The sequence below is a fragment of the Physeter macrocephalus genome, chromosome 5 (assembly GCF_002837175.3).
Source record: "Physeter macrocephalus isolate SW-GA chromosome 5, ASM283717v5, whole genome shotgun sequence".
In the NCBI taxonomy this organism is placed as follows: Eukaryota; Metazoa; Chordata; class Mammalia; order Artiodactyla; family Physeteridae; genus Physeter; species Physeter macrocephalus.
In genome coordinates, this window is record NC_041218.1 from 39,234,702 (window position 1) to 39,259,763 (window position 25,062).

Genomic DNA, 25,062 nt, shown 5'->3' on the forward strand with positions numbered 1-25,062 from the left:
GCACAGGCTCCGGACGCGCAGGCTCAGCAGCCATGGCTCACGGGCCCAGCCGCTCCGCGGCATGTGGGATCCTCCCAGACCGGGGCGCGAACCCGGTTCCCCTGCATCGGCAGGCGGACGCGCAACCACTGCGCCACCAGGGAAGCCCCTCTATGTGAGATTTTTAAAAATTAAGAACACTAACTTTTTTCTGTCCATAACAATTTTTTTATTTGCATGGTACTTTATAGTTTACAAAAGCAAAAGAATTTGTTATACCTCTGGCTTTATCTAAGGGATATTTCGATTAAGTAAGTGGGTGAATATGTAATTAAGTAATGGATAAGTAGTTTTATAGTTTATATATTGTTTCATAAAGGATATATTATTTGCCTTTGTATCATACAAGTATCTAAGATGGGAGAGGAAAGGATATGGATTAGTGTTATCTCCACATACAGTTAAGAAAAGTTATCAGTAATAAATTTTTAGCACCAGTCTAAACCCAGTATGTTCTGATTCAGTATATAATAAAATGCTAACATAAACTAATTACAATAGTAACAATAATGATACAGTAGTAGAAAAATCCTTCCAAAGGGCATTTATGGTATGAGGGTTCCAGACAGAATGTCTTTGTCACCAAGAGAGCATTCTGGATTCTCAGAGGAGAACATATATGGAAGCATTACCTGCATGGTGTCATTACCACAGTCCTGGAGTGTGCAGTTTGGGAAACTTGGTTTTACCCCCATTTCCCGAGCTACTGTATTCAATGTCCTGGGCCCTGACTCACCCTCATCAAACTCACAAGAGTCAGTGAAAACAAAACAAAATAATCAGAGTGCAGTTGTGCTGTTTCCAAAAGGACTCTTCCTTTCTAGTGACCTGAATTGCTTGAGACTGCTGTCCAGGGTAATTTCCAGAGTCAGGATGCATGGAAACTGGAAAACTGTCTGGAATACCATGTGCTGAACCTGCAGTCAGAATAGCAGAAACAATTTGAACTAAGCCAGGACTTTTCCCATTTTTTAAAAGACATGGATCCCTTGGTCAAACTGTGCTTGTATCTTCATACCCTGCACCTCACCCCTTCTGTTGCAGCTTCTGAAGGGGCTACAAGAACTCAAGGCCTAAGATTTGAAACCACTTATTTGTACTCTAGAGAATTATAAAGAAGTATCTCTACCTTAGGACAGATATGTATCTTTCATGAAAGTGGCAGGTGGCCCAACTCCCTCAAAATTCATCATCTCTTTCCCTGAGGACTTTGCTGGATAAAACTTTGGCCAATGTGGTTGCTCCCTGACTTTTTTCTTGCTCTTTTTTCTGACCAGCCTCATTAGTAGTTAAGCATTCCTTCTCTTGAGATGTTTATGCCTTCTATTGGATAATAGTAAGCTTTGATCCTCCCTCTTTGGACCTGAAAAGAATTCTGTCACTTTAGGGTAACTTTTACCTATATCTTACATATCCTCTATGCTGATTATCTTAAAATTATTTTCAGAATTCTGCTGGTGCTTCACAGTGTCTCTTCATTCATCTTCATTCTTCTCTGCCTGTACTTTACTCTCACAGTGTTAGGAAGTTCACTTAATGTTTTATGTACCAGTGGGTACTGAAGTTCAATTTTAGTTTGCTCAGTTCAATTGTAATTCCTTAGATTATATTGGCATGTTGGAGGAACTTTGGTGTGGTCAGTTTTGTAACCCTTAGCTGTTGTAAATTCTCTACCTCTAATTGCTTACTTCTTTCTCACAAACATTGAAATGTTGAAATGGATTGTATGTCTGTTTCTCTCTTTTTTTTTTTTTTTTTGATGTGGACCATTTTTTAAAAGTCTTTATTGAATTTGTTACAATATTGCTTCTGTTTTACCTTTTGGTTTTTTGGCCACGTGGCATGTGGGATCTTAGCTCCCCGACCAGGGATCGAACCCGCACTCCCTGCATTGGAAGGCAAAGTCTTCACCACTGGACCACCAGGGAAGTCCCTGTCTGTTTTTCTTGATCACTGATTTCGGGAGTGGTGTTGGACTGAAATCTCATGGTGAGGAAAGAGTCTAATCCTATTAAAAATTGGGAATTATAGTTTGACTTTAGTTTACCACTAATGCTCACTGTTCACTATTCATATTTGAATCTGGCCTGACACTTAAATATCATTTTCATTATGTTTTAGCAATGAAGGATTTTGTCAGAGTATTGAGAAATACTAATAAATGTTTCTTTAATTGAGCTGTGTGAGGTATAATTAACAACCTTCCAAATTTCATAATAGTTTTTATTCAAATACTTACTTATAATGAAACAAGTTCTCCTTTTTGACATAAAAGCAGCTGATTTTAACCTGCCCTCTCAAGTTTTCTTTAATATCTTTGGAACTAATCTGTCAAAGCTTTTATAAAGGACACTATATTTATTTAATAGTTTTATATTTTTATCACACTTTCATACATGATTGAATACAATCATATAAGGTATGAAAAATATGTAAGTTGAAGTTATGCTTCAATGGATTTTAATTACATTGGGACCCTAATAGAAAACTGGCTTAAAAAGATGTTTGAAATAATTAACATTACATTATTTTATTTTATAGGAGCAAAGTAATCCTCTGTACAAGAACAACTGATAGGTGTTTTGGCACCAGTATTAGAAATTAAAAAATGATGTCTTTGCAAATCCTCTGTGACACTGGAATCCTTATGCTGTGATCCTACATGCATAAGGTTACTTGTGTTCCATTGATAATGCTCTGTTCATGCCTTACCACCGTCTTGTGACATGTTGATGAATTGGCCAATCAATATCACTGTCTACGTAGAATGTCTATAAGTAGTTCTTGTTCAGTGCTCTTGCTATAACTTTGGCTTTTCTAGCTCTTTTATTATCTTTTTTTTTTTGTATATTTGCCAAACAAACAAAAATGTTTCAAAATATTGGTGAGAAGTTCCATATTTTCAGCCTACCACAGGGGAGTCACCCATCTGTTCTCTAATGAGCATTTGTTAATAACAGATACATTGTAAATGGTATATAATAAAAGGTATTTACAAAATGAAGTCTCCCTTCATCCAAATATATTATCACCTAATTGCATTTTCTATTATATCATTTTCTGGTGACCCTTTGAAATTTGTTCTTCTAAAGGCAAGAGCTGTTACCACGGCTAAATTGAGACTACACGTAACTGATTATTAAGAACTTTTAGCTAGAAGCAGTAGACAGGAATATGTGTTTGCCTTCCATCCCTAGTGAAGTATTTTTAAAAAGATAAACCTTTAACAGAGGAGAGGAACTCTGGACTGAAAGTTAGCAAAGTCCACAGAGGTTTTGGTAAGAAGTGTGGCTACAAACAGAGATTAATTGAGAGAACCTCCATCCCTCTCCCTAATTTCTGTTCTTAGAACAAAGTCTTGTGGCAGATGTTCAGTTAAAACAACAACAAAACCAATGGGTCTTCTGTAAAGAAATTGAAGGAATCAACTTGGGAAAGCTAAGCCTTCTAGATGGATATTGATGCTCCAGGTTAAAGGGAGTAAAGTCTTCTTGTTCTGTCAGTTGAGGGGATTGGACTAAATCTGTCTGGTGGCTCCCTGCGCTTTTACCTTAACCTGCAAGTTGGCAAATTTCGCTCTTTGCCTTTGATTCCTTCCCATGATGCTGCCTTACCCCACACAAATATCCCAGTCAGAATTTCCACTCAAGGAAAAGACTTAGGGAAAAGTCCTTCTTAAACAACAGTGGATGAAACCTATATTAGCAACTCCATCTTCTGACCCAACAACATGAAAGTAAAAGATGAAAAAAAAAGGAAGGAAGAAAGTTGATTCCAGATGACAATGTAATAATTCAGGGAGCCTATCTCTTTTTTTAAAATTTAATCTGATATATTCAGAAATACTTGAGAGCATATTGTATCTGTAAAATAAGCATTAGGGATACTGTGATGAAGGACACATTAGAGAACTAGAGAAAATGATTGTGGAAATATATCAATAAAGTTAGAAAACAATTTTGAGAAAATCATGCAGAAAATAGAGCAAGAGGACAAATAGATGAAAAATATGAAAAATAAAGCTATAAGGCATAGATACCAATAAAGGAGGTACAGTATAGGAATCTCAGAAAAATATGAAAAACAAACAAAAAAAAATTAGTAAGAAAATAGTAGAAGACAATAACCTAGATCTGAAAATGGAAATTTCTCATTTGATTGCTCCCATACGCAATCTACACCAAGATACTGAATTTTTGAAACACCAAAGATAAACATGAGATCATAAAAGTTTCAAGAGAAGAAAAATAATGTCTTAAAAAGATCATAGATCAGATTTGCATCTGACTTCTCAGGCCCAGCACTGAACATCAGAAGACAGAGCATTGTTTTCAAAGCTACGATCGAAAATCTCTTTTGCAGCTTTAGATGGTATTTACCTTTCATTCTATAATGGCAGACTGAAGACATGTTCAGATATCTAAAAACTCAGAACATTTCTTCCCTAATCCACCAGCAAATCATGTGGTGAAGTGAAGATCACTGTAAATTCTTCCCATCAAGAGATGTGATCCTGTATCCCCTCCCCCTTGAATCTGAGTGGGCTTTATGAACACTTTAAGCAGTTGAGTGCAGTGGAAGTGACACTGTGCCAGTTTCCTAGCTCAGACCTTAAGAAATTACCAGCTTTCATTTCCCATCATTTGGAAAACTCTACGAGGTCCCCTGAGAGCTCCGTGTAAGGAGTCCAACTATGCTGTGCCTGCCTTCTTGAAGTGGCCCCATTTAGGCATTCTAGTTGAAAATCATAGCTGAGCCCAGCCCTCCAGTTATCCCTACCATGGGTATGTGAGTGATACCATATTTGAATTAACCAAATTTTCATGGAAAACAACTTAAACATATGAAATTTGCTAGAGCAGAATATATATTGCCAAGTAAGTGAACTTTTATTTACTTAGATGAATATTTATTACTTTGCAATGTTTAGCTTGTAATTGCTGGAGAAAGTAGATATGGGAGGGACATTCAATTTCATAGTAAGAGGATTATGTGCCTTGTGTTATATAACTCCACCTGTTCTTCATTCTAGTAACAGCCCCAACCTGGTAGAGCAAGTCCAGTCTTTAGTATAAGGAAACATTAGACTTTTGGGAGTAAATTGCAGGGTATAATGACTATGGTAGAAATTTTAGGACAGAGGAAGTAAGAATAAAGAGGTACCTTGGGTCATTATATGGTAACCCTTAAACGCAAGGTTTACAAATTCGTATTTTTTTGTAGGCAGGGGGAACACCTGAAGATTTTTCAGCTGGTAAGCAGAAGGCAAGGTCTCTTTCTGGTCATACTGAGAAAATGGCAAAAGCCCAGTGATCTGAGACTCATCTAGGCAGATATCCTGACAAACATCAGTTTTTGGCAAGGAGATATGCAGTCACCTATATTGATTACTCATTAAGAATAATGATGTATTATGGAAGGAAAGAGTCCACATGTACAATAGGCAGATGTGGTAATGGGGGAAACAGAGGTTAAAGTGCAACAAAGCTTCCATCTTCTGTTTCTGGAGCATGTCAGAAACTATAGTTTTATTGATGGGGTCCAGTATTTAAGGAACTTTGCAAGTTCTGAGTGTTCCACATATATATTACTTTTTAATTCCCTGCTTCTTCGTAATGATTATTGTTTATAATCACTGATAAGACAAGGTAAAGACTGGACTAAAATAGGGCAAAACACGTATCTGATAAAGGATTTGTATCTAGAATATGTAAAGAACTCTCAAAACTCAGTTAAAAAAGCCAAACAATCCAATTAGAAAATATGCAAAAGACATGAAGAAAAAATCATTGAAGAGGGTATGCGTATGGTAGGTAAGCACATGAAAAGATATTAAACATCATTTGTCATTAGGGAATGCAAATCAAAACCGAGATGAGATATTACTACACAAGTGTTAGAATGGCTAAAATGAATAATTGTGAAAGCATCAAATGTCATCAAGGTCATAGAGTCCCTGGACAATTCATGTATTATTGGTAATACCACTGCTCTGGAAAACAATTTGACAGTTTCTTATATAACTCAACATGCAACTACCATATGCAACTACATACCAGCAGTTGTACACTTGGGCATTTATCCCAGAGAAATGAAAATGTATGTCCACGCAAAAACCTGAACATGTATAGCAAAAATTTCTTTGTAATAGCCAAAAACTGGGAAAAAATTATATATCCTTCATCAGGTGCATGGTTAAACAAAACTCTGGTACATCCATACCATGACATATTACTCAGCACTAAAAGGAATGAACTACTGAAGCATGGAATGACTTGGATGGATCATAAAAGGATTATACTAAGTAAAAATAACCCAAAAAAGCTATGTTTTATATGATTCCATTTATATTAAATTCTTGAAATTACAAAATTATAGAGATGAAGAACAGGTTAGTGGTTTTCAGGGTTTAGGGAGATTCAGAGGGAGGTGGTCATGGCTATTAAAGGTTAACATGAGGGCCTCTTGTGGTAGAACTATTCTGTATCTTGACTGTGGCCATAGTCACATGTATCTACATGTGTGGTAAAATTGCATAGTACTCAGTATACACACCAACACACAGGCATGTAAACCTGGTGAGATCTGAATAAGTTCAGTGGATTATACTAATGGCAGTATTGTGGTGGTGATAATGTACTGTAGTTATGCAAGAGGTTACCATTGGGGAAACTGAATGAAGGTTACACAGCACCTCTATTTATTATTTTTTCAACTGCATGTGAGTCTACAATTATCTCAAAATTTTAAAATTTAGAAAAATAAGAAAAAGGCCTGTGTGTTTTTGTAGCCCATTCAGACAGAAGGAGGCTTTAAAGATACCATTCTCTAAGAAGAGACTACTAAAGATACCATTCTCTAAGAAGAGACTACTTACAAATTCTCTCTCTCCTGGTCCCAGAATCAGTGACCATAAGGCAATGTCTCCCCAGCCCAGGTGTTACTTCCCAACAGTGATGACAGAAGTAACATTTACTGAATACTTAGTACGTGCACGTCACCTGCTACTTCAAACCCTTCGTTGAATGATGGCTTATGCTGTCCCGTATTGTCTGGCACCTGCTTACACCTCCAGCTTCCTTATACTGAGCTATCCCTCACCCTCTGTTCTCTAGCTGGACTTGCCTTTAATGTGAGCTGTGTTTTCTCCCACCAGGAGCCATTTTCTTTTGGCGTTCTCCTGCCTAGGACACTCTTTATCAACCCTTGGTTAACCCTTTGCATCCTTCAGATCTTAGTTGCAATATCACTTCTTCAAGAAGCCTTCCCAGATTTTCCAAACTAGGTCAGGTGTCTTGTTACATCTTCCTGCAGTATTTTGACTGTTCATAGCATTTATTATTTTTTTAATTAATTAATTTTTGGCTGTGTTGGGTCCTCAATGTTGTGTGCGGGCTTTCTCTAGTTGCAGCGAGCTCAGGCTACTTTTCATTGTGGTGCACGGGATTCTCATTGTGGTGGCTTCTCTTGTTTCAAAGCATGGGCTCTAGGCACGCGGGCTTCAGTAGCTGTGGCTTGCGGGCTCAGTAGTTGCAGCGTGCGGGATCTAGAGCGCAGGTTCAGTAGTTGTGGCTCACGGGCTTAGTTGCTCCACGGCATGTGGGATCTTCCTGGACCAGGGCTTGAACCTGTGCCCCCTGCATTGGCAGGTGGATTCTTAACCACTGCACCACCAGGGAAGTCCCCTCATAACACTTATTATACATGCAGTTGTATGCTTGTCTGTGTTGTTACTTGATTTTAATTTTTCAGTAGAATATACCGAAGTTTAGAGATGTTTTATGAGTTACACACCTACTAAGATGATAAAGCTGGGGTTTAACCCCAGGTCTGTCTGACAGTGAAACCCATGCTTTTACCACTATGCTCTAAGGCATCTTATATGTATTACCTCTAGAGGGATTTCTTACTTCGGGATTTTATAAATGCTGCATAAGGGTTGTTGAAAATGATCTAACCTGTAGGATTATATTTCTTTACTATTGTAGTATTTCTGGTGGCTTATAGATAGGTAGAAAACACACACATGCAGCTTGTGATTCATTTGGCTGAGAATACAAAGACTGGCAGAAACTAGGGAAGAGAGGTAGCACATCTTAGCCTGGTTTTCCTTTATCCAGGATCCTTAATGGGGTTCAGGCCTGCTTGTGATGATGCAAGAATATTTAGCCTTGCCAGATATGGGAAAACACCTAATTCTTAGAAACTTGAACCAGAAAGAACTGAAATACAAAATCTATGCACTAGACATGTCCATTTCAAGGACTCTTTATGGAGGTTGGACTCTCCTTGTCATTGAACCAAACTCAGTAACAGCAACTCACTTCCTTAGCTCAGGAAGAAACAAAGTAATTTCACTGTGTCCCTGATGACTTTTTCACCTCTTGCTGATCAGCATCTGGGGAAAACAGTTTACTTACAACTACTCTTTAACGTAAGTACAAGTATTATCAGTAACTAGATGACTATAAATGGGTTTCAGTGGATGGAGTTCAGGTAACTCAAGATTTTTCCTTTCTACGGAAATTGTCTTAACTTTCAGCTTAGGTTCTAGCATCTGTTCTGATCTACTCTAAGTTCCTCTTCTTGGGCTTTTCCAGTTCCATTTCCCCTCTTTAATAGACCCGGTAATGTTCGAACTCCATGTTAGTCTTCATTGGGACTGTAGCTTCTGTTTCTCCTGATTCTCATTTCCACGTTCTGAGTCTTTGTATGAGCCAATGACTAATGTTCATGTTAGTTTTGCTTCTCTCTGTTGTGCTCTTCAAAATGTCTCCTTTTCTTTCTAATAGAAATGGTGTGATTGCTGCAGCCGTCTAATTTTCTGTCTACCTCGAATGTACTGTAGCTGTGGACCTTTTTCTAGGAAGATGTATTTTCTTATTTGGGCCCAAACTGAAAATATGTTCCTCTATTTCTTGCACTATGTTCCTTTCTGTGTAATACCAAGTAAACCTTTCTCCTGGCATTAGAAGCTCAGGACAGTGACTGCTTGACTCCTTGCTATACAATATCTCGTGAACCCCATGTATCATCGTTGTTCACAAGTAGGAGAGGTGTTGAAGAGATTGTGTCTATGTATTTGATAGCCTGTTGTATTAGCTACTTTAACAGAAACCAAAATAACAAAGGCTTAAACAAGGACAAACTTTATTTCTCTCACAAACAAACATCAAAATTACAACTGGTCCAGAAAAAGAGGATGGGGGAACATGGCACTGCTCCAAGAGGCTGTTCAGGAACCAGACTCCTTGTTGGTCCCCAGCCTCTAAGGTGTTTCTGGCACCTACATGATCAAAGGTGGAAAGGGGGAACGAAGTGGGGGGCCTACTTTTACAGGCACGATCTGAGAGCTGTATGTGTGATTTCTGCTGATATCCCATTGGCCAAAATATAGTCATATGGTTACACTTAGCAAAAAGAGAGGCTAGGAAATGTAGTGTTGAGCTGAGGACTACACTTTTCCTATTGATAAAGAGACGAAAGTGAGAGCAGACATTCAGGGACAACTTATCTTATTTTGTGTTTTGACTTGAGGTGGGGGAAATAACCCCAAGAACAGAGTTAAATGTAGATGAGTTCCTGTGGCTTGCAGCAAAAGAGGAGAGATCATAGGAAACTGATCTGGACCTGAACAAAGATCACTTGGGGTTGTCAGTAGAAAGCCAGGTGTGTGGTTTCTCTACACAAAATGACATGGCACAAGGATAATAGTGAATATTCAGGGAATGAATGAATACTCACAGCTATTCCCTAGCACATTAATATGCGACTGGCATTAGGAATGGAATGCAGAGGGACAAATAAGAGACTTGTTTTCTTTTTATTCCAGGTAAGAGCCAGTGAGAACTAGCTCTGGAGTGTATATAGCGATAAGGACAGAGACAGGACAGACAGCAGAGACATTGACGAGGCAGGGTCCCCTGAAACGGGCAGAGAGGAACCGGAAAAGTCAAATCTGACTGTAATATCCAGCATGGTTCTCTAGAAAGAGAGTGTCTTCAGCAAGAGAAATAGGGAAGTCTGGAGGAGGGTTTATGTTCTGTGGTTTGTTTTGCTTGTGGTTTGCGGCAGTAGGGGAGAAGAGAGAGAGTTGTATTTTGTTTTTGACTGTTTGAGTCTGAGGTATCAATGCAACACCCAGGTGACTATATGTTCACAAGAAAGTCACACTGTTGGACAGGAAGTAAGAAGAGCTTTAGAACTTTGAGGGAAAGAGATTTTTGATCCTCCTGTCATTTTTAATGGATCTAATACAGTAGTTGAAGACATGAGAATACCAAGGCAAAGAGAACAAAAGGTCAACTTTGGGGAAGACCTGTTTATTAGGGGATGGCAAGAAGGGCTAGAAAGGGAACTTCAAAAAGAAAACAACAAATCCATGGATCTTCATTAATGTTGATAAGATTTTCAAGAAGGAGAGGCTCAGTCATCAGGGTAGAATTTTTAGAGAAAACAAGGACAAGGAAATAAGCCCAATTGATTTACTCATCGGGAAATCATTATAACTTTTAAGAGACCAGTTTTAGTAGAGTGACAGGAGCATGAGCCCCAGCCGTGCAATTAACTAATTTGCAGAGTTGGCAGCCGGGAGGAAGGAGAGGAGGGTGCTGGAATGATGCTGGCTTTCCTTTTCATTTAGGCTGTTCACGTGGCATGTGTCTGTCTGTGATTGTGAGCTGTAGGGAGCTGACATATGTTGAGAGGTTGAAAGGCAGGAAAGTCTTAGGAAAACCAGGCCTTTTTCTTTAAATTATTTGATAAGATACTGTAATACCATCTCTTTCTCAATTGCATTATTCTCTTTGTGATTTTAAATTATATACTTTTGTTTTTATATAACAAGATGAGGTTGAGAACTCAGTAAGTATAAGCAGGTTATTATTTTCTACATGGTGTGTCCCATTTGATGCAGTGAATTCTCACTAAAGAAATGATCTTTTTCCCTCCTAAGTGATTCGTCATTGGAGTCCAGCCAAGTTGCTTTAACTCCAGGGACTGAATACAAGTGGCCTACAAGGACAACATTAATTTATTTGCCAAGAATTTGGCAATTTGAATAAAGCATTAATTATGACATTATTTCTGAATATATTCTTAATTATAGTTATATTGATATTGGCTAAGAGTTTTGATACATTTGGATGAATTTTCCATATGAACAAATGCTTGAGTGATCTGATTAAACATCCTAATGAATCTGTTGTATATTATAAAGCTCTTGTCAAGACATTTCGGAACTCAGTTAAGTTAAAAAAAAAAAAAGTAATACATCTTTATTTGAATTTCAAATAGGGCTGAGATTCTGTTTGGAAAATTAAGCTAGATTGTGATTATGATTCATCTAAATTTTGAGGGCTGATAGCATTATTGATGCATTATCATTATACTTTCTTCTTTAATATTTATGAAGTGCATACTTTATGCCTGATATACTTGAAATGGGTGGTAAATCTATAATTATTATACATGTTATTTAATAACGCAGCTGTTAAGTACATAGTTGGGTATTTAAGTTACTGAAACCACCAGAAATATTTACTTCAATAAGCTTGTTGCCAAAGTCTTGTGGCTATTGTAATTTCTAATTAATATGTTTTTATCAAATGTTTACCATGTCTAATACATTAGACCAGGGGACACAGAGAATGTAGAGATGCATACAAGATTTTCCTTGCCCTCAGTAGACTTATGATCTCTTGGAGAAATAAAATAAATGTGCATATAATTGTGTCACATAACTTATGTAATGAAAAATTTATGAAATACAATCAAGGATGAAAAAAACAGAAGGTCAGAAAAAGTGACAGTTTCATACAAGAGCAGATATTTAAGAAGAGGCTTGGCTGATGAGTGGGATTTTGGTGGCAGAAATGGGGAGGGCAGAATGAACAGCTTCAGCAAAAACAAAGAGGATAGCAGGATCTAAATTTGGAGTTGAATAGATAGGCCAGGTGCAAAAGGTAAGCATGAAGTGTGATAAGTAGGGAGTGATTGTGGAAAGCATGTTAACTAGAAGAAGGTCCTTAGGAGTATTTCAGTTCACAGATAATAGGAAGCCATTGTGGTGGTGGTTATTACTGTTGTTAGAGCCATGCATTTCCTATTCAATTAGGAGGGTCTAATAGTCTGTGTCTGAGGACAAGAACCAGAAACATCTCAGGGAGGTCCAGGATGGCCCTGTGGACCCAGGTTCCCATTCAGAAGAGTCCTAAGTGGGTGATTTTGATGTTATCATGTAGTGATAAAGACACACTGACAAGATTGCAAAAAGGTGATCATCAAAAAGCTTTAAGCTTTGCTCCTATTACTGAACCACACCACCTTTAGTAAACTGTGAAATATTCGTTGTAATGATACTGAGTCTTAACTTACCAATAGCACAGTTTTATGGCATTGCGTTTTTAAATGTTGAACACATTAATCTGTTGAATATAAACACTTAGAACAAGCCATACTATATGTAGTTGTGTATTGGCCCTTCTCCATTTTTTTTAATATGCTGAGAGGCTCAAAAAATGAAGGTGGCCTCATCCTTTCTCAACTTCTGAGAGGCTGTGTCAGGGCTATAACATTTTCTTTTATGTACAGAACATTATCATTTATTAATCTTCTGTAGACTTTGCTTTGATCATCCTAAGTGATGTGGTTGGAAATACCAGTACTATGTAAACAGTTCATAGGATTTGTGCTAATCCAGTGTAACTCATGAAATTTACTTTTAATTATGAAATACACATTTTTATCTTATTGCATGAAAATTAGAAAATTTTCCTATCCAAGAGAGAAAAAAGAAAAAAACTTTAAAATGCACCATTAATAAAAATGTGCCACATATGACTATGAGTCTACTCTTGTCCAGCAACACATCAGAATCTGCCATAGTTAAGACTGTATAGCCAAGGAAAGTAAGGTCAGGTCTAATAGATCTAACTTTCTATATATCACATAACTGGAGAACCAACAAATGTTCTCAAGTAGGAAATGGGGTCCCCAGGCTTATATCTTTAACAGCCATCTCTTGGTAGTATGGTAGCCAAGAGAACATCGGCACTGGAGTTAGGGTGGTTGGTTATGAAGTTTATGCGGTAATGTAGGTGTCAGATAATAAAGGCCTGGATTTAGAAAGTGGCAAGGAGAAGGAGGCTTTCCAAGGCAAAAAATCCTGACCCCAATGCCTGTGATCTTTCTACTATTCCAAGTTGCTTGTGAAAAATACGTACGAGTTCTATCCTCTTGGTACTTACCATGTAATTAGGATATAACTAAAATAATTGAGATTAAGTATTTAGAGCTATGGGGCTAACTAGGAGTACAGAGTACAGCACGGGTGATAGATGTAGGTGGAAAAATAGTTATCCTGTGATCTTAAATATGGCCTATTCATATTTCTTATTAATCTATTGTATCAGCATGTTTAAATTTAAATTTTTGCCTGGTATTATTTGTGAAGACAATGGCCATGAATTTTACAGTATTCTGAAAGAAGTTCACAAATATAGTTACTTAAATATAACTTAATCTCTTCATGATTATGGGAGATAATTATAAATTAACTTATAATTACAAAGTATTAAGGATATTGTCACAGTATATATTACTAAAATTCCTTATTCGTGTGTCTATGTAGATATATATGTATATATTTGAATCATTGCTTTATAAGCCGTATGTGCTGCTGTATGCTTCTCATCCGAATCAATAAGCAGAAAATAATGTATGGGTTTTTACTGAGCAAGGCTCTGGATGGAAAGTAATTGCTTGTCCATCGGTCAACACAGATAATTGGTGGCACAAAATAACATTGGTCTTTGTCTCTATAGGTTCATAGTGAAAACTCAGAAATATTTGTTGTTGTCTGTTGAAGTTATAAAATAAAGATTGCAGTAAAAGTTGAAGTTATTAATTTTTTCCCTACCAACAATCACTTTTACAATTTTTTCCTCATGTCTTAAAAGAATGTGCCCATCAGATGTGTGTGGAAAGAGATCAAATATATGTTTTTTAAATTTTGTCTTTGCTTTTTACTATAAAACAGCTTCAGAATTTTGTCATCGGTACGTATTTAGTTACATATTGATATTTTTATTTAGAAATATTGCTTATTATAAATATACTACCTATTTAATTTCAAAAAGAAGAAATTGCAGATAGAAATTTAAAAGTCGAACATCTATAATTCCAACTCTCAAATATAGCTACTCAGAAATAATATCTTAATGACTGTCTTTCCAGGCTTTTTTTCCATATGCTCATAACCATATATATTTTACTCTATTTGTACATCTTAATATTGTGAAATCCCCTGCAGATTTTCAGACATTATGACATTATTTCACAACATGATGTTTATTGAATACATGATACTCTACTTTAGGAACAGGAATACTATACTTCATTTAATTGCTCCATTTTTGATGTTTGGATTAACTTATATTTTTTCAATAATAGCTTTTCATGTTCTTTTTTGTTTGTTTGTTTTTGATGGTAGAAACAATTCTAACACTGGGCAACTGTATAGACCACATTTGTTTTTGTTGTCCTTGTGCTTTGTGACTTTTCACTACTTACGTCATTCAACCTCTTTTTCCGTACACATATATAGCAAAGGCTACTATTTGTTCACTAAAATGTATGTTTTCCTCTTCTTCCTGTGCACCAGCTGGACCACATTTCACAGTGTCTTCTGTAGTTATTGTGGTTACATGACTGTATTTTAGCCAAAGAAATATGAGTAGAAGTGATGTGTATAAAGTATAGGTCTGGCTCAAAATATCCCCCATGCTTGCACCTCAATTTTCTATACTTTCCCACTGACTGGGATGGAGGCAACCCCAAGGGTGACCTTGGAAGCCATGTGTTGAAAATGGAAGAGCCACTGACGACAAACAGAGTTGAGGTGCACGCCCCCCATGGCTCCTACCAAACCGAAGCACTTCGCACTGTTATTTGAGCCATGAATGAACTTTGCTTAGGTTTGAATCACGACACATTTTGGGGGTCACTTTGTTAGAGCAGTTAGCCTACACTTCATAGTAGCCCTAAAACTTCTTCCTTAAGCCTCCAAAGACTGAGAATTGAGGCTCTGCTTTGCCCTACATATTCAGCTTACCCTACTTCTTAAGTATCTCTTTTTTCCTTTCTCCCATTTATTTTTCTGGCATTCTCTGTTAAACTGATCTAGAACCAAGCTGTTAGAGATTGATAATGGGATAATATTCCATCTTTCTCAAGAGTATTTTTGTTTTAATGGAATATTCTGGGAGATTAGGGACCTTAGTTGACAGGAACAACTATAATTTTTCATTAATATCTTTAAATGAATGTAATGCTTCTTAACTAAATCATAGAGCAGTGTCATCCATACCATCTGTGAGATGTTAACACATTTTAGGCAAAAAAGAGATTCTATTCTTAAAGACATTTTGGACACCTGCATACTATACCCATCTGTTTGCAACGTGCAGTTCATGTTAGCATTTGAAAGGCTCTAAGAAACCTTGCAGTAAAGAAACTCATCTCCCTTCTCTAACCTAGTGTTTCCAAAGCTTAGTTTCCCATAGAAGCCTTGCCTTAAGGTTCTACCATTAACATCTTGGAATCAATACAGCTAGTGTTCCATGAAACACAGCTTGGGAAATACTATCCCAGGGTATTAGAATCGAACAAACCTTTGAAAGGATTAACAAAAAAACAAATGGAAAGGAACATTTAAAATTTTGCATGTAGTTTTAAAAAGATAACTGTTCCAGTTCAAATAGAGTTGTCATTGTATTTTCAAAAACAGGTTTATTGGGTGGAGTACAGTGCATTGTGAAGACCTGTCAACTCTGATTATCCTTTTCTCTGTCAAGAGTTTAAAAATAACAAGAACACTTGTTTTTGTGAGGATTCAAATATTATTTTCTTTCTTGACATCGTTATAAATATTAAAGATTATTTAATTCAGTTAAGTACATTCTTCAACCTGTCTCTTCTTGAATTTTAACTTGTTACCAGCCCATAGGTATATGTAGGTATATATAAAAATGATGGAGTGATCTTGAAAAGAAACATTTATGATAACTTTTAATTTTTTATTCTCCGTTTCCACTAGTTTGATGTATGTTTTTCATACTCTGCTATTTGTCATTTGGGTTAAGAATTTTTTACTATTTCATTGGGAGTTAACTGGAGGTCCCAATCATAACATTATATAGTACTTTATCTCTCCTTAAGAAAATAGGTAATCTAAGAGGAAAAATAATTAAAAGATAAAATATGTGAAGCATTATATAAAGTCCTAAGTTGTTTTCTTGAAGGGAGGGGAAAATTTATTATTGTGTGATTTTTTTTTTTTTTTTTAAATCAAGTGTGAAGATGTGTTTCACCCTACCCTAGTCATAGTGTCACAGCCCTGGAGGGGGTGTTGAGGAGATTGTGTTTTACAAACAGGCCAGCAGAGGCCCAGAGAGGCTCTGAGATTTGAGCAGGAATCAAAACCAAGTTTCCCTACTTGAAGTTGTGTTCATTCCTCTATATTATGTTGTTTCTTAGTTATATTTCAAAAATTCTCTTAGCTGGGACAGGCTTCACCCTGGGGACAGTAGAGGACAATCTCTTTGGCAGGATTTGCTAGAGACTATTTTTAGAAAGGAGGACAGATCTTTTATTCGTCTCTGCATTACCTGGATAATTAGGCTCTTAGGCGTCCTTGAAGTCTGGGGTCAAATAATTTGCTTCTCTACTTCCTTTCGATACTTAGTTACTTTTTGTTTTGTATACAGTAACTGCCAATACTATTTAATGGCAGAGCTGACCAATTTATTTATATTTCTTTATAAAAATTGCTTATGTGGAGTTTATCAGATGTTTTCACTTCAAAGAGGATTTATTTGTTGATAATTGTATGAGTATAAATAGAATCAAAATTATGCATGTGTGATGTTTAATGACAATAAGCCATAATTTTAAAGGTATGGTCCTAAATTGAGGAGGAAGGATGTTAAGAGGTTATAGTTAATGTTAAGAGGTTAATGATCTTTCACCTATGGCTTTCTGTTTTGGGTGATTAAGGGGTCATAGTTAATTGTTCTATCTTATGACTTTTCAAATTAGATGAGAAAAATTATGTGACTTAAGGAAATTCACAAACTACCATTTCCATAAGAGACTTGAATTGCAAAAATCCTACCTAAAAAAATACCTTTATCTACATGATGAAGATGAAACTAGATTATTTAATTTATGATAATTAAGAAAACCTTAATTTATAAGAAAAAATAAATGTAATTGGTATATGCTGTTCATATCTTTTCAAATATCCATTAGTTCTCCCAAAGCATACTTGTACAGTGACGGTAGAGTCTTTTTAGGTAGTTCATGGACCCTGTAGTGTTAGCTTCTTCATGGTGCCCACCAATTTGCTTCATTTTTGACCTAATGGGACCTCCTCCAGGGATCAGAGAGTTGCTAGGTCTTCATGTCTATTCAGCCCCAGGATCCTCTACTGAGACTGCCAACAGAGGTGCAAATTTTGATGTTCTGTATATCCTTTTCCTCCTAATATGAGCACTTATGCAGTAAGAACTCAACTAAAACTACTTGACTCTGAGTAACTAGTGATCTATCCAGGGTCAAAATGTTGCCCTAAATAGGGAGTTCTGAATCAATGGCTCCTTCATGGAGTGTATACTTGGATATGTGACCTGATTCAGTTTTATACCTTTGCCTCAATGACGCAGCAGGGTCTTGCTTTGGAAGACAGTAGCTCAAATGTATCTGTGTTATTTTTGATAACATGAGAATTAACTAGGGGAAATCACTATGTTGTCTCAGATTTTCTAATAGAACCTGAAATCAGATGCAGGTATTAATAAATTTTCCCAGTTTATACATGAGCAGTCCTCACTGGGACATTTTGAAAAGTCTTTGAAAAAGATCTTGCAATGTATGTTTCACCTTAAATGTCCTACTATCATTTTTTAATTAATACCTTTATATTTAGTTTCTGCATTTATTTTTTCCAAGAAATGAGAGAACAAAGGTTAAGAGAAGGTAGTTATTATTCCAGACATTGAATACAGTTGTTTCAACTCTCCTAACTGAGAAAGTGGCAGGTGTTGATTTTGTGCAGTGCTTGTCTTGACAGAGCAAAAATAAGGAGGGCAGCAGAAGTGGAAGAGGACCAGATGCAGGGGAGAAAAAGTAAGACAGTCCTCAAATTTTATTTTAAACATTTTGTCACGTCCCAGGAAAGTAGTTTTAATTGTTTATTTTGTTGTTCTGATCTTAATTGTAAGTTTAGCAAGGTTTTCCTAAATGCTGTATAAAGCATGACCAATTGTTTTGATTTGCCAAATATAAACCTAACTGTAGGCAAGAATTATTAATTACCCACATAATTTTAACAGTGTGACTGCTGTCAAACCCAATAATTCAGTTCTCTCAAAGCTCTAATTTGGGTTAGTATCTCATTGAACACCAGTATTGACAGAATTAATCAGATAATCACAGATCACTTTTAATTTGTGTTAGTCCCACCTGAAACTTCTCATTCTATTGCAAGTTAAGAATTGGAAAGTCTTGTCATTATAAACTATGAAATTTTGAAAAAAGGTTACAAAACAGTATATACAGTTCTATTTTTTTTAAGTTAAGTATGTATAGAGTTAGAAAAAATGAAAAAAGATAAATACCAAAATGTTTACTAGCAGTTATGTCTGGGTGATGGGGAAAAGAGTGTTTCCAGAAAAAAATTTAAAAAATAAATAGTGGGAAACTGAAAGTACTAGAAAAGTCTTTGGAGCAATTTGTAGTGATAGCCAGACAACATTGTACCTTCTGCCCCAGAGAAAATTAGCATACGCTACATGGATTTATGTGGATATACATGTCATACATATTCTAGAAAAGTATCAATTTTTTAAAGTTATATGTATTTTTTTAAGTTATGTATGTTTTTAAAGTCATAAATTGTAAAATGTTTTAGCAAAATTATAGATTTTTCTTTTTTTAAAAGAGGTATTAGTGTTTTTGATATACACCTTAGAAAGATTTATCCAAGAATACTTTAGAAATCAAAGCATTAGAAAATTAACTGGAGGCTTCTACGGGGTCTTTATATCAATCATTAATCTATTCATACTGGGATTAAATACTTTTATCTTTCTCACTTGGAAATATGGAACGTTTAGTATAGATGATAATCTTATTTTAAGTAGGATTTGTCCCTTTTAACAATTAATAGTTTGATCTATTTATTTCATATCAAAATTCATTGTGAATATACAACTTTTTAGAAAGAATGAAAATAATTTTAGACTGTCACCATCAATTTCTCTTTGGTGTTACTTATACATTTCTTTATACTGATTTCTTAAAAATGAAATCCCGTTGCAAATAATAATGGCAACCATGAGAAATTATAATTAAGTGTTCTGACTAATAGATGAAGAGTCTCGTATACATGGTTCTGGTCTCAGTTCTAACAATGTGATTTGTGCTTTTTAGAAAATATTTATTTGTCTATGGCATACCTTTCTTATTGTAAAATATAGGCACCCATTATTTCAGTTTAAAAATATTGCCATAATTAAGTCAATTAGGACATTTAAAAATACTCAAGATAAAAGCCTAGAAAATATATTAATAAATGGCATAATCCATTATCCTAGACAGGAAACAGTGAAACAGTGAACATGAGACTAAAAGGTGGACAAATGCCTGTCATGTGTCAACTTTCTGGTGGCTTATTCTGAATATCTTAGGCCTTGGATTTCTCCATTTGTGCTTGTTTTAAGGATGCTTTATGACCCATTTGCTGAATTTCCTGAGCATTTTTAATACAATATCATTGTTTTTGTTCCCTAGTTTTTAAGTGAGGAACAATTAATTAAAATACACAACAGATAGAACAATTAAATTCCCTTCGCTTTCTGCACAGAAATGGTTGATTGAAATTTTGCATTTCACTGGAGCAATTAAATTGCCCAGTAAGAATACATTTAGCTACAAATTTAACAGCTCATGAACTAATGAAAAAAATCAACAAATTACTGGGCCTAAAAATGGCTTAATCTCTCTATACCATCTTCAATTATTAACAGGTTTTATGAAGAAGGTTCTAAGAAGGAAGGAAGGTAGGAAGGGAAAGAAGGGAAGGAGGGAGTGTAGAAAGAAGGAGGAAAGCAGGGAGAGAGCTGGGGATGCTGAGAGAGAGAAGCTATTTGACATTTATTTGGAAGTTGAGTCGAGCTTTCTCCTTGTGGCAGAATCCTTGCATGTAACAGACCACAACACACACCTCACAGAATGTTTCATATTGATCTTTGCGGTGAGAAGTTCATTTTGTGGTCTCAGTTTCAGAGATTATAGCTTCTTTCCTTAAGTAGGAATTGGACCCTTGGGGTCTGTCAATACAACTTATTATCTCCTGAGACTCATTTTGTAAAAAGCAGATGCTCAGAAGCTTTTGTTTAGTAATTCATTTGATCTCTGAAGCAAGATTTGGGGGTCAGCAGTGCCAATTGTCATCACCTCTTTTTACTCATGACACAATAGATGCTAAGAGAGGTAAATGACTTGCTCGAGGTGATACAGCTCACATTTGGGCCTGAATCCTAAAAATACCATGAGTGCCGTAAATTGTACTAAGGTCTGTTTTGTAAACTAGTGCCAAGGCAGAGTGCCTTGTACCTGGTTGTAGTTCAGCAAACATTTGTTGAATGAACTAATGATTGTAAGAAATAAATTCTTCTATATCTAATACCATAGCCTTTCTGTTACATCATAGCTTCTCATCGTTATATCTACTCTGGGTGAGGTTTTTATATTCTAAGGAACCCTGGAAATGGAACGTTTTGCTCTTTCTTACTTGAGTTATGTTGTTCCATACTAGTTGTAGTTCCAATTCCAGGTTGGAGTTAAATATGGAATTATTAGAATGTTGGTTTTTTTCCTAGTAGGAAATTTTGTTTTCCCACTAGTTTACAATTTTGTACATGTTTTGAAATCAATATTTTGTGTCTTGTTAGTTTTGGAAATATTTTATGGCTTTTCTTTGTGGCTTATGTCTTTATTGAATGTGTGGGGATCCAGTATGCTGAATTTCATAGAGTTTTCATGTGAAGTTTTCCAGCCGTGTCTGTCAAAGCTGGGCTAGGAACATCTACATCAGAGTCATCTATGTGCTTTTTAAAATGTGGATTCCACATTCCTAGGATTCAACCCTAGACTTTAAAGTTCCAGAACCACTAATCCATAGACTAAGATCTATAGACTATATAGAATCATTCATTTTCATGTAACTATAAATTCTCTTGGAAAGAATTAAAGAATTATGAGTTTTTTCAAAATTTCAGCTGCCATATTTTATTAGATCATAAGAAATATGCCAAGATATTGCTACTAGGTTGATAAATCATTTTGAATATTCATGAGCAAGGACTAGTATCAGTCATGAAAATGACAATTAAGGAACAGAATTCAGATACATGCAACAACATGGATAAACCTTGAAGACACTATGCTAACTGAAGTAAGCCAGACACAAGAGAATATTGCATGATTTTACTTATATGGGATACCTAGTAGCAATTTCTTGGTATATTTCTTATAAACTAATCACTATGAAATACTACTTTTTTTTTTTTCCTTTAAGCCCTAGTAACTGACTTGGGACTGTAAACAATGAGAAAGTTCAAACAATCACTACTTTCATATCTTCCGTTCAACTTGAGGAGACCAAGTAATCTAAAAATAAATAAGTAGCAAATGGGAACTTCTAAAATGCTTCATGGTATCAATATTAAAGGAATTCAAGAGGAGCGAGAATATTCTTGATAGATTCCAGACTAGCTTTTGGCCTTATGGGTAGTGTTTCACATTTGGAATTTAAATGGTATCAGTTCTACCTATACATTGCAAAAGCCATTTTTACATTATTTTGAAGCTGTTATGTTCTAGTTTGGTGTTTCAGAATTTAAATATTAGATTACACAACTGAGCTTAATGTAACCTGAAAGCATATAGGAAAAACTAAAAGTACGCAGGAAAAACCAATACGCTGTTAATCAGCATACCTTCAGTTTACACTGAGAGCATTCCATTTTTGTGTTTGGTAATATTTCTAATGAAACCAGAGTTTCACTGTAACTGTGACAATAAAAACGATTGCAGTACTAGTTTGTCTCCTCACCTATATCCAGGAAACAACTTAGCACCAAGCCGCCGTTCAAAACAAAGAGACTCTCTTGGAAGGGGATGTGCCACCAGGTCAATATGTTACTTCAGCTGACTCCAGCATAAGACAGATAGGAGCTATGGTCCTGAAAATTAGCTCTCTGTGTCAAGATGGTTTATTAGTTGGCAGTTAAGAAATTCTGCATGCATTTCCCAAAGCTAAGGTTAAGGTGATAAAGTAATTGAGCTTTTTAACACTCAAAGAAAGGTGGAGGTGAAATGAAATCACCATTCAAAACAGCAAATAATTAATTGAGTCTATGTTAACAGGCAGGAGGTCAAGTACACATGGCCACAACAACCACACAGCCTGCATTCTAAACAACTGCGTCTTTGACTTGAAAGTGATTAGATTGCATTGTTGGGAACTCATAAAATGAGATTTTAACTTAGAAAGGTAGTAATATAGTTTGAAAGATACTGTAAGAGATGATCATTTACTTTTTGTCTTCTCATTTGTTCTGTAGAGTTGCGACCCTTGAGTTCCATTTCCTTGCTATTTCTTTTATTAAATTATGTTACATATTTGCTTTAAATTTGTAACTAATAGTTCTACTCTAGGATATTGATTATGTGATTAGATCAGTGTAACTAAGAACAGTTAGACTTTTATGTATTAAAAGTTAATAAAAAGGAAATAAGACTTTTCCAGAAACACTTTTTTGTTTTGTTTTGTTTTGTTTTGTTTTTTCTCTATCTTGAATATGAAATGCCTAGATGTAGATTTTTTAAAATTTATTTTTTGAACAATGTGTTCATTTTATTTTATTTTTTTTGACTTGAATAATATATTTTTTTATACAGCAGGTTCTTATTAGTCATCAATTTTATACACATCACTATATACATGTCAATCCCAATTGCCCAATTCATCACACCACCACCCCCATGCCCCTGCCGCTTTCCCCCCATGGTGTCCATACGTTTCTTCTCTACATCTGTGTCTCAATCTCTGCCCTGCAAAGCAGTTCATCTGTAACATGTTTCTAGGTTCCACATATATGCGTTAATATACGATATTTGTTTTGCTCTTTCTGACTTACTTCACTCTGTATGACAGTCTCTAGATCCATCCACGTCTCAACCCTCACTGTAGTTTTGATTTGCATTTCTCTAATAATTAGTGATGTTGAGCAGCTTTTCATGTGCTTCTTGCCCATCTGTATGTCTTCTTTAGAGAAATCTCTATTTAGGTCTTCTGCCCATTTTTGCATTGGGTTGTTTGTTTTTTTAATATTGAGCTGCATGAGCTGTTTATATATTTTGGAGATTATTCCTTTGTCCGTTGATTTGTTTGCAAATATTTTCTCCCATTCTGAGCATTGTCTTTTCATCTTATTTATGGTTTTCTTTGCTGTGCAAAAGCTTTGAAGTTTCACTAGGTCCCATTTGTTTATTTTTGTTTTTATTTCCATTACTGTAGGAGGTGGATCAAAAAGGATCTTGCCGTAATTTATGTCAAAGAGTGTTCATCCAATGTTTTCCTCTAAGAGTTTTATAGTGTCTGGTCTTATATTTAGATCTCTAATCCATATTGAGTTTATTTTTGTGTATGGTGTTAGGGAGTGTTCTAATATCATTCTTTTACATGTAGCTGTCCAGTTTTCCCAGCACCACTTATTGAAGAGACTGTCTTTTCTCCATTGTATATCCTTGCCTCCTTTGTCATAGATTAGTTGACCATATGTGTGTGGGTTTATCTCTGGGCTTTCTATCCTGTTCCATTGATCTATATTTCTGTTTTTGTGCCAGTACCATATTGTCTTAACTACTGTAGCTTTGTAGTATAGCCTGAAGTCAGGGAGTCTGATTGTTCCAGCTCAGTTTTTTTTCCATCAAGACTGCTTTGGCTTTTCAGGGTCTTTTGTATCTCCATACAAATTTTAAGATTTTTTGTTCTTCATTGATTAGCTCTAGTAGTTTTCTGGTGGCATCTTTAGGATTCTGTATGTATAGTATCATCTCATCTGCAAACAATGTCCGTTTTACTTCTTCTTTTCTGATTTGGATTCCTTTTATTTCTTTTTCTTCTCTGATTGTTGTGGCTAGGACTTCCAACACTATGTTGAATAATAATGGTGAGAGTGGACATCCTTGTCTTGTTCGTGATCGTAGAGGAAATGCTTTCAGTTTTTCACCATTGAGAATGATGTTTGCTGTGGGTTTGTTGTATTTGGCCTTTATTATGTTGAGGTAGGTTCCGTCTATGCCCACTTTCTGGAGAGTTTTTATCATAAATGGGTGTTGAATTTTGTCAAAAGCTTTTTCTGCATCTATTGATGTGATCATATGGTTTTTCTTCCTCAATTTGTTAATATGGTGTATCACATTGATTGATTTGCATATATTGAAGAATCCTTGCATTCCTGGGATAAATCCCACATGGTCATGGTGTATGATCCTTTTAATGTGTTGTTGGATTCTGTTTGCTAGTATTTTGTTGAGGATTTTTGCTTCTAACTTTTGTTTGTTGGAAGATTCTTAATCACAGTTTCAATTTCATTGCTTGTGATTGGTCTGTTCATATTTTCTATTTCTTCCTGGTTCAGTCTTGGAAGGTTATACCTTTCTAAGAATTGGTCCATTTCTTCCAGGTTGTCCATTTTATTGGCATAGAGTTGCTTGTAGTAGTCTCTTAGCATGCTTGGTATTTCTGTGGTGTCTGTCGTCACTTCTCCTTTTTCATTTCTAATTTTATTGATTTGAATCCTCTCCCTCTTTTTCTTGATGAGTCTGGCTAATGGTTTATCAATTTTGTTTATCTTCTCAAAGAACCAGCTTTTAGTTTTTTTGATCTTTGCT

The 25,062-nt window shown here is 35.7% G+C and overlaps 1 protein-coding gene across 8 annotated transcripts in view; it reads left to right on the forward strand.

Moving 5' to 3' along the window:
* IMMP2L (inner mitochondrial membrane peptidase subunit 2) overlaps positions 1–25,062 on the forward strand; it is a 904,212-nt gene that overhangs the window by 574,873 nt on the left and 304,277 nt on the right. The gene's annotated exons all lie outside the window — the stretch shown is intronic.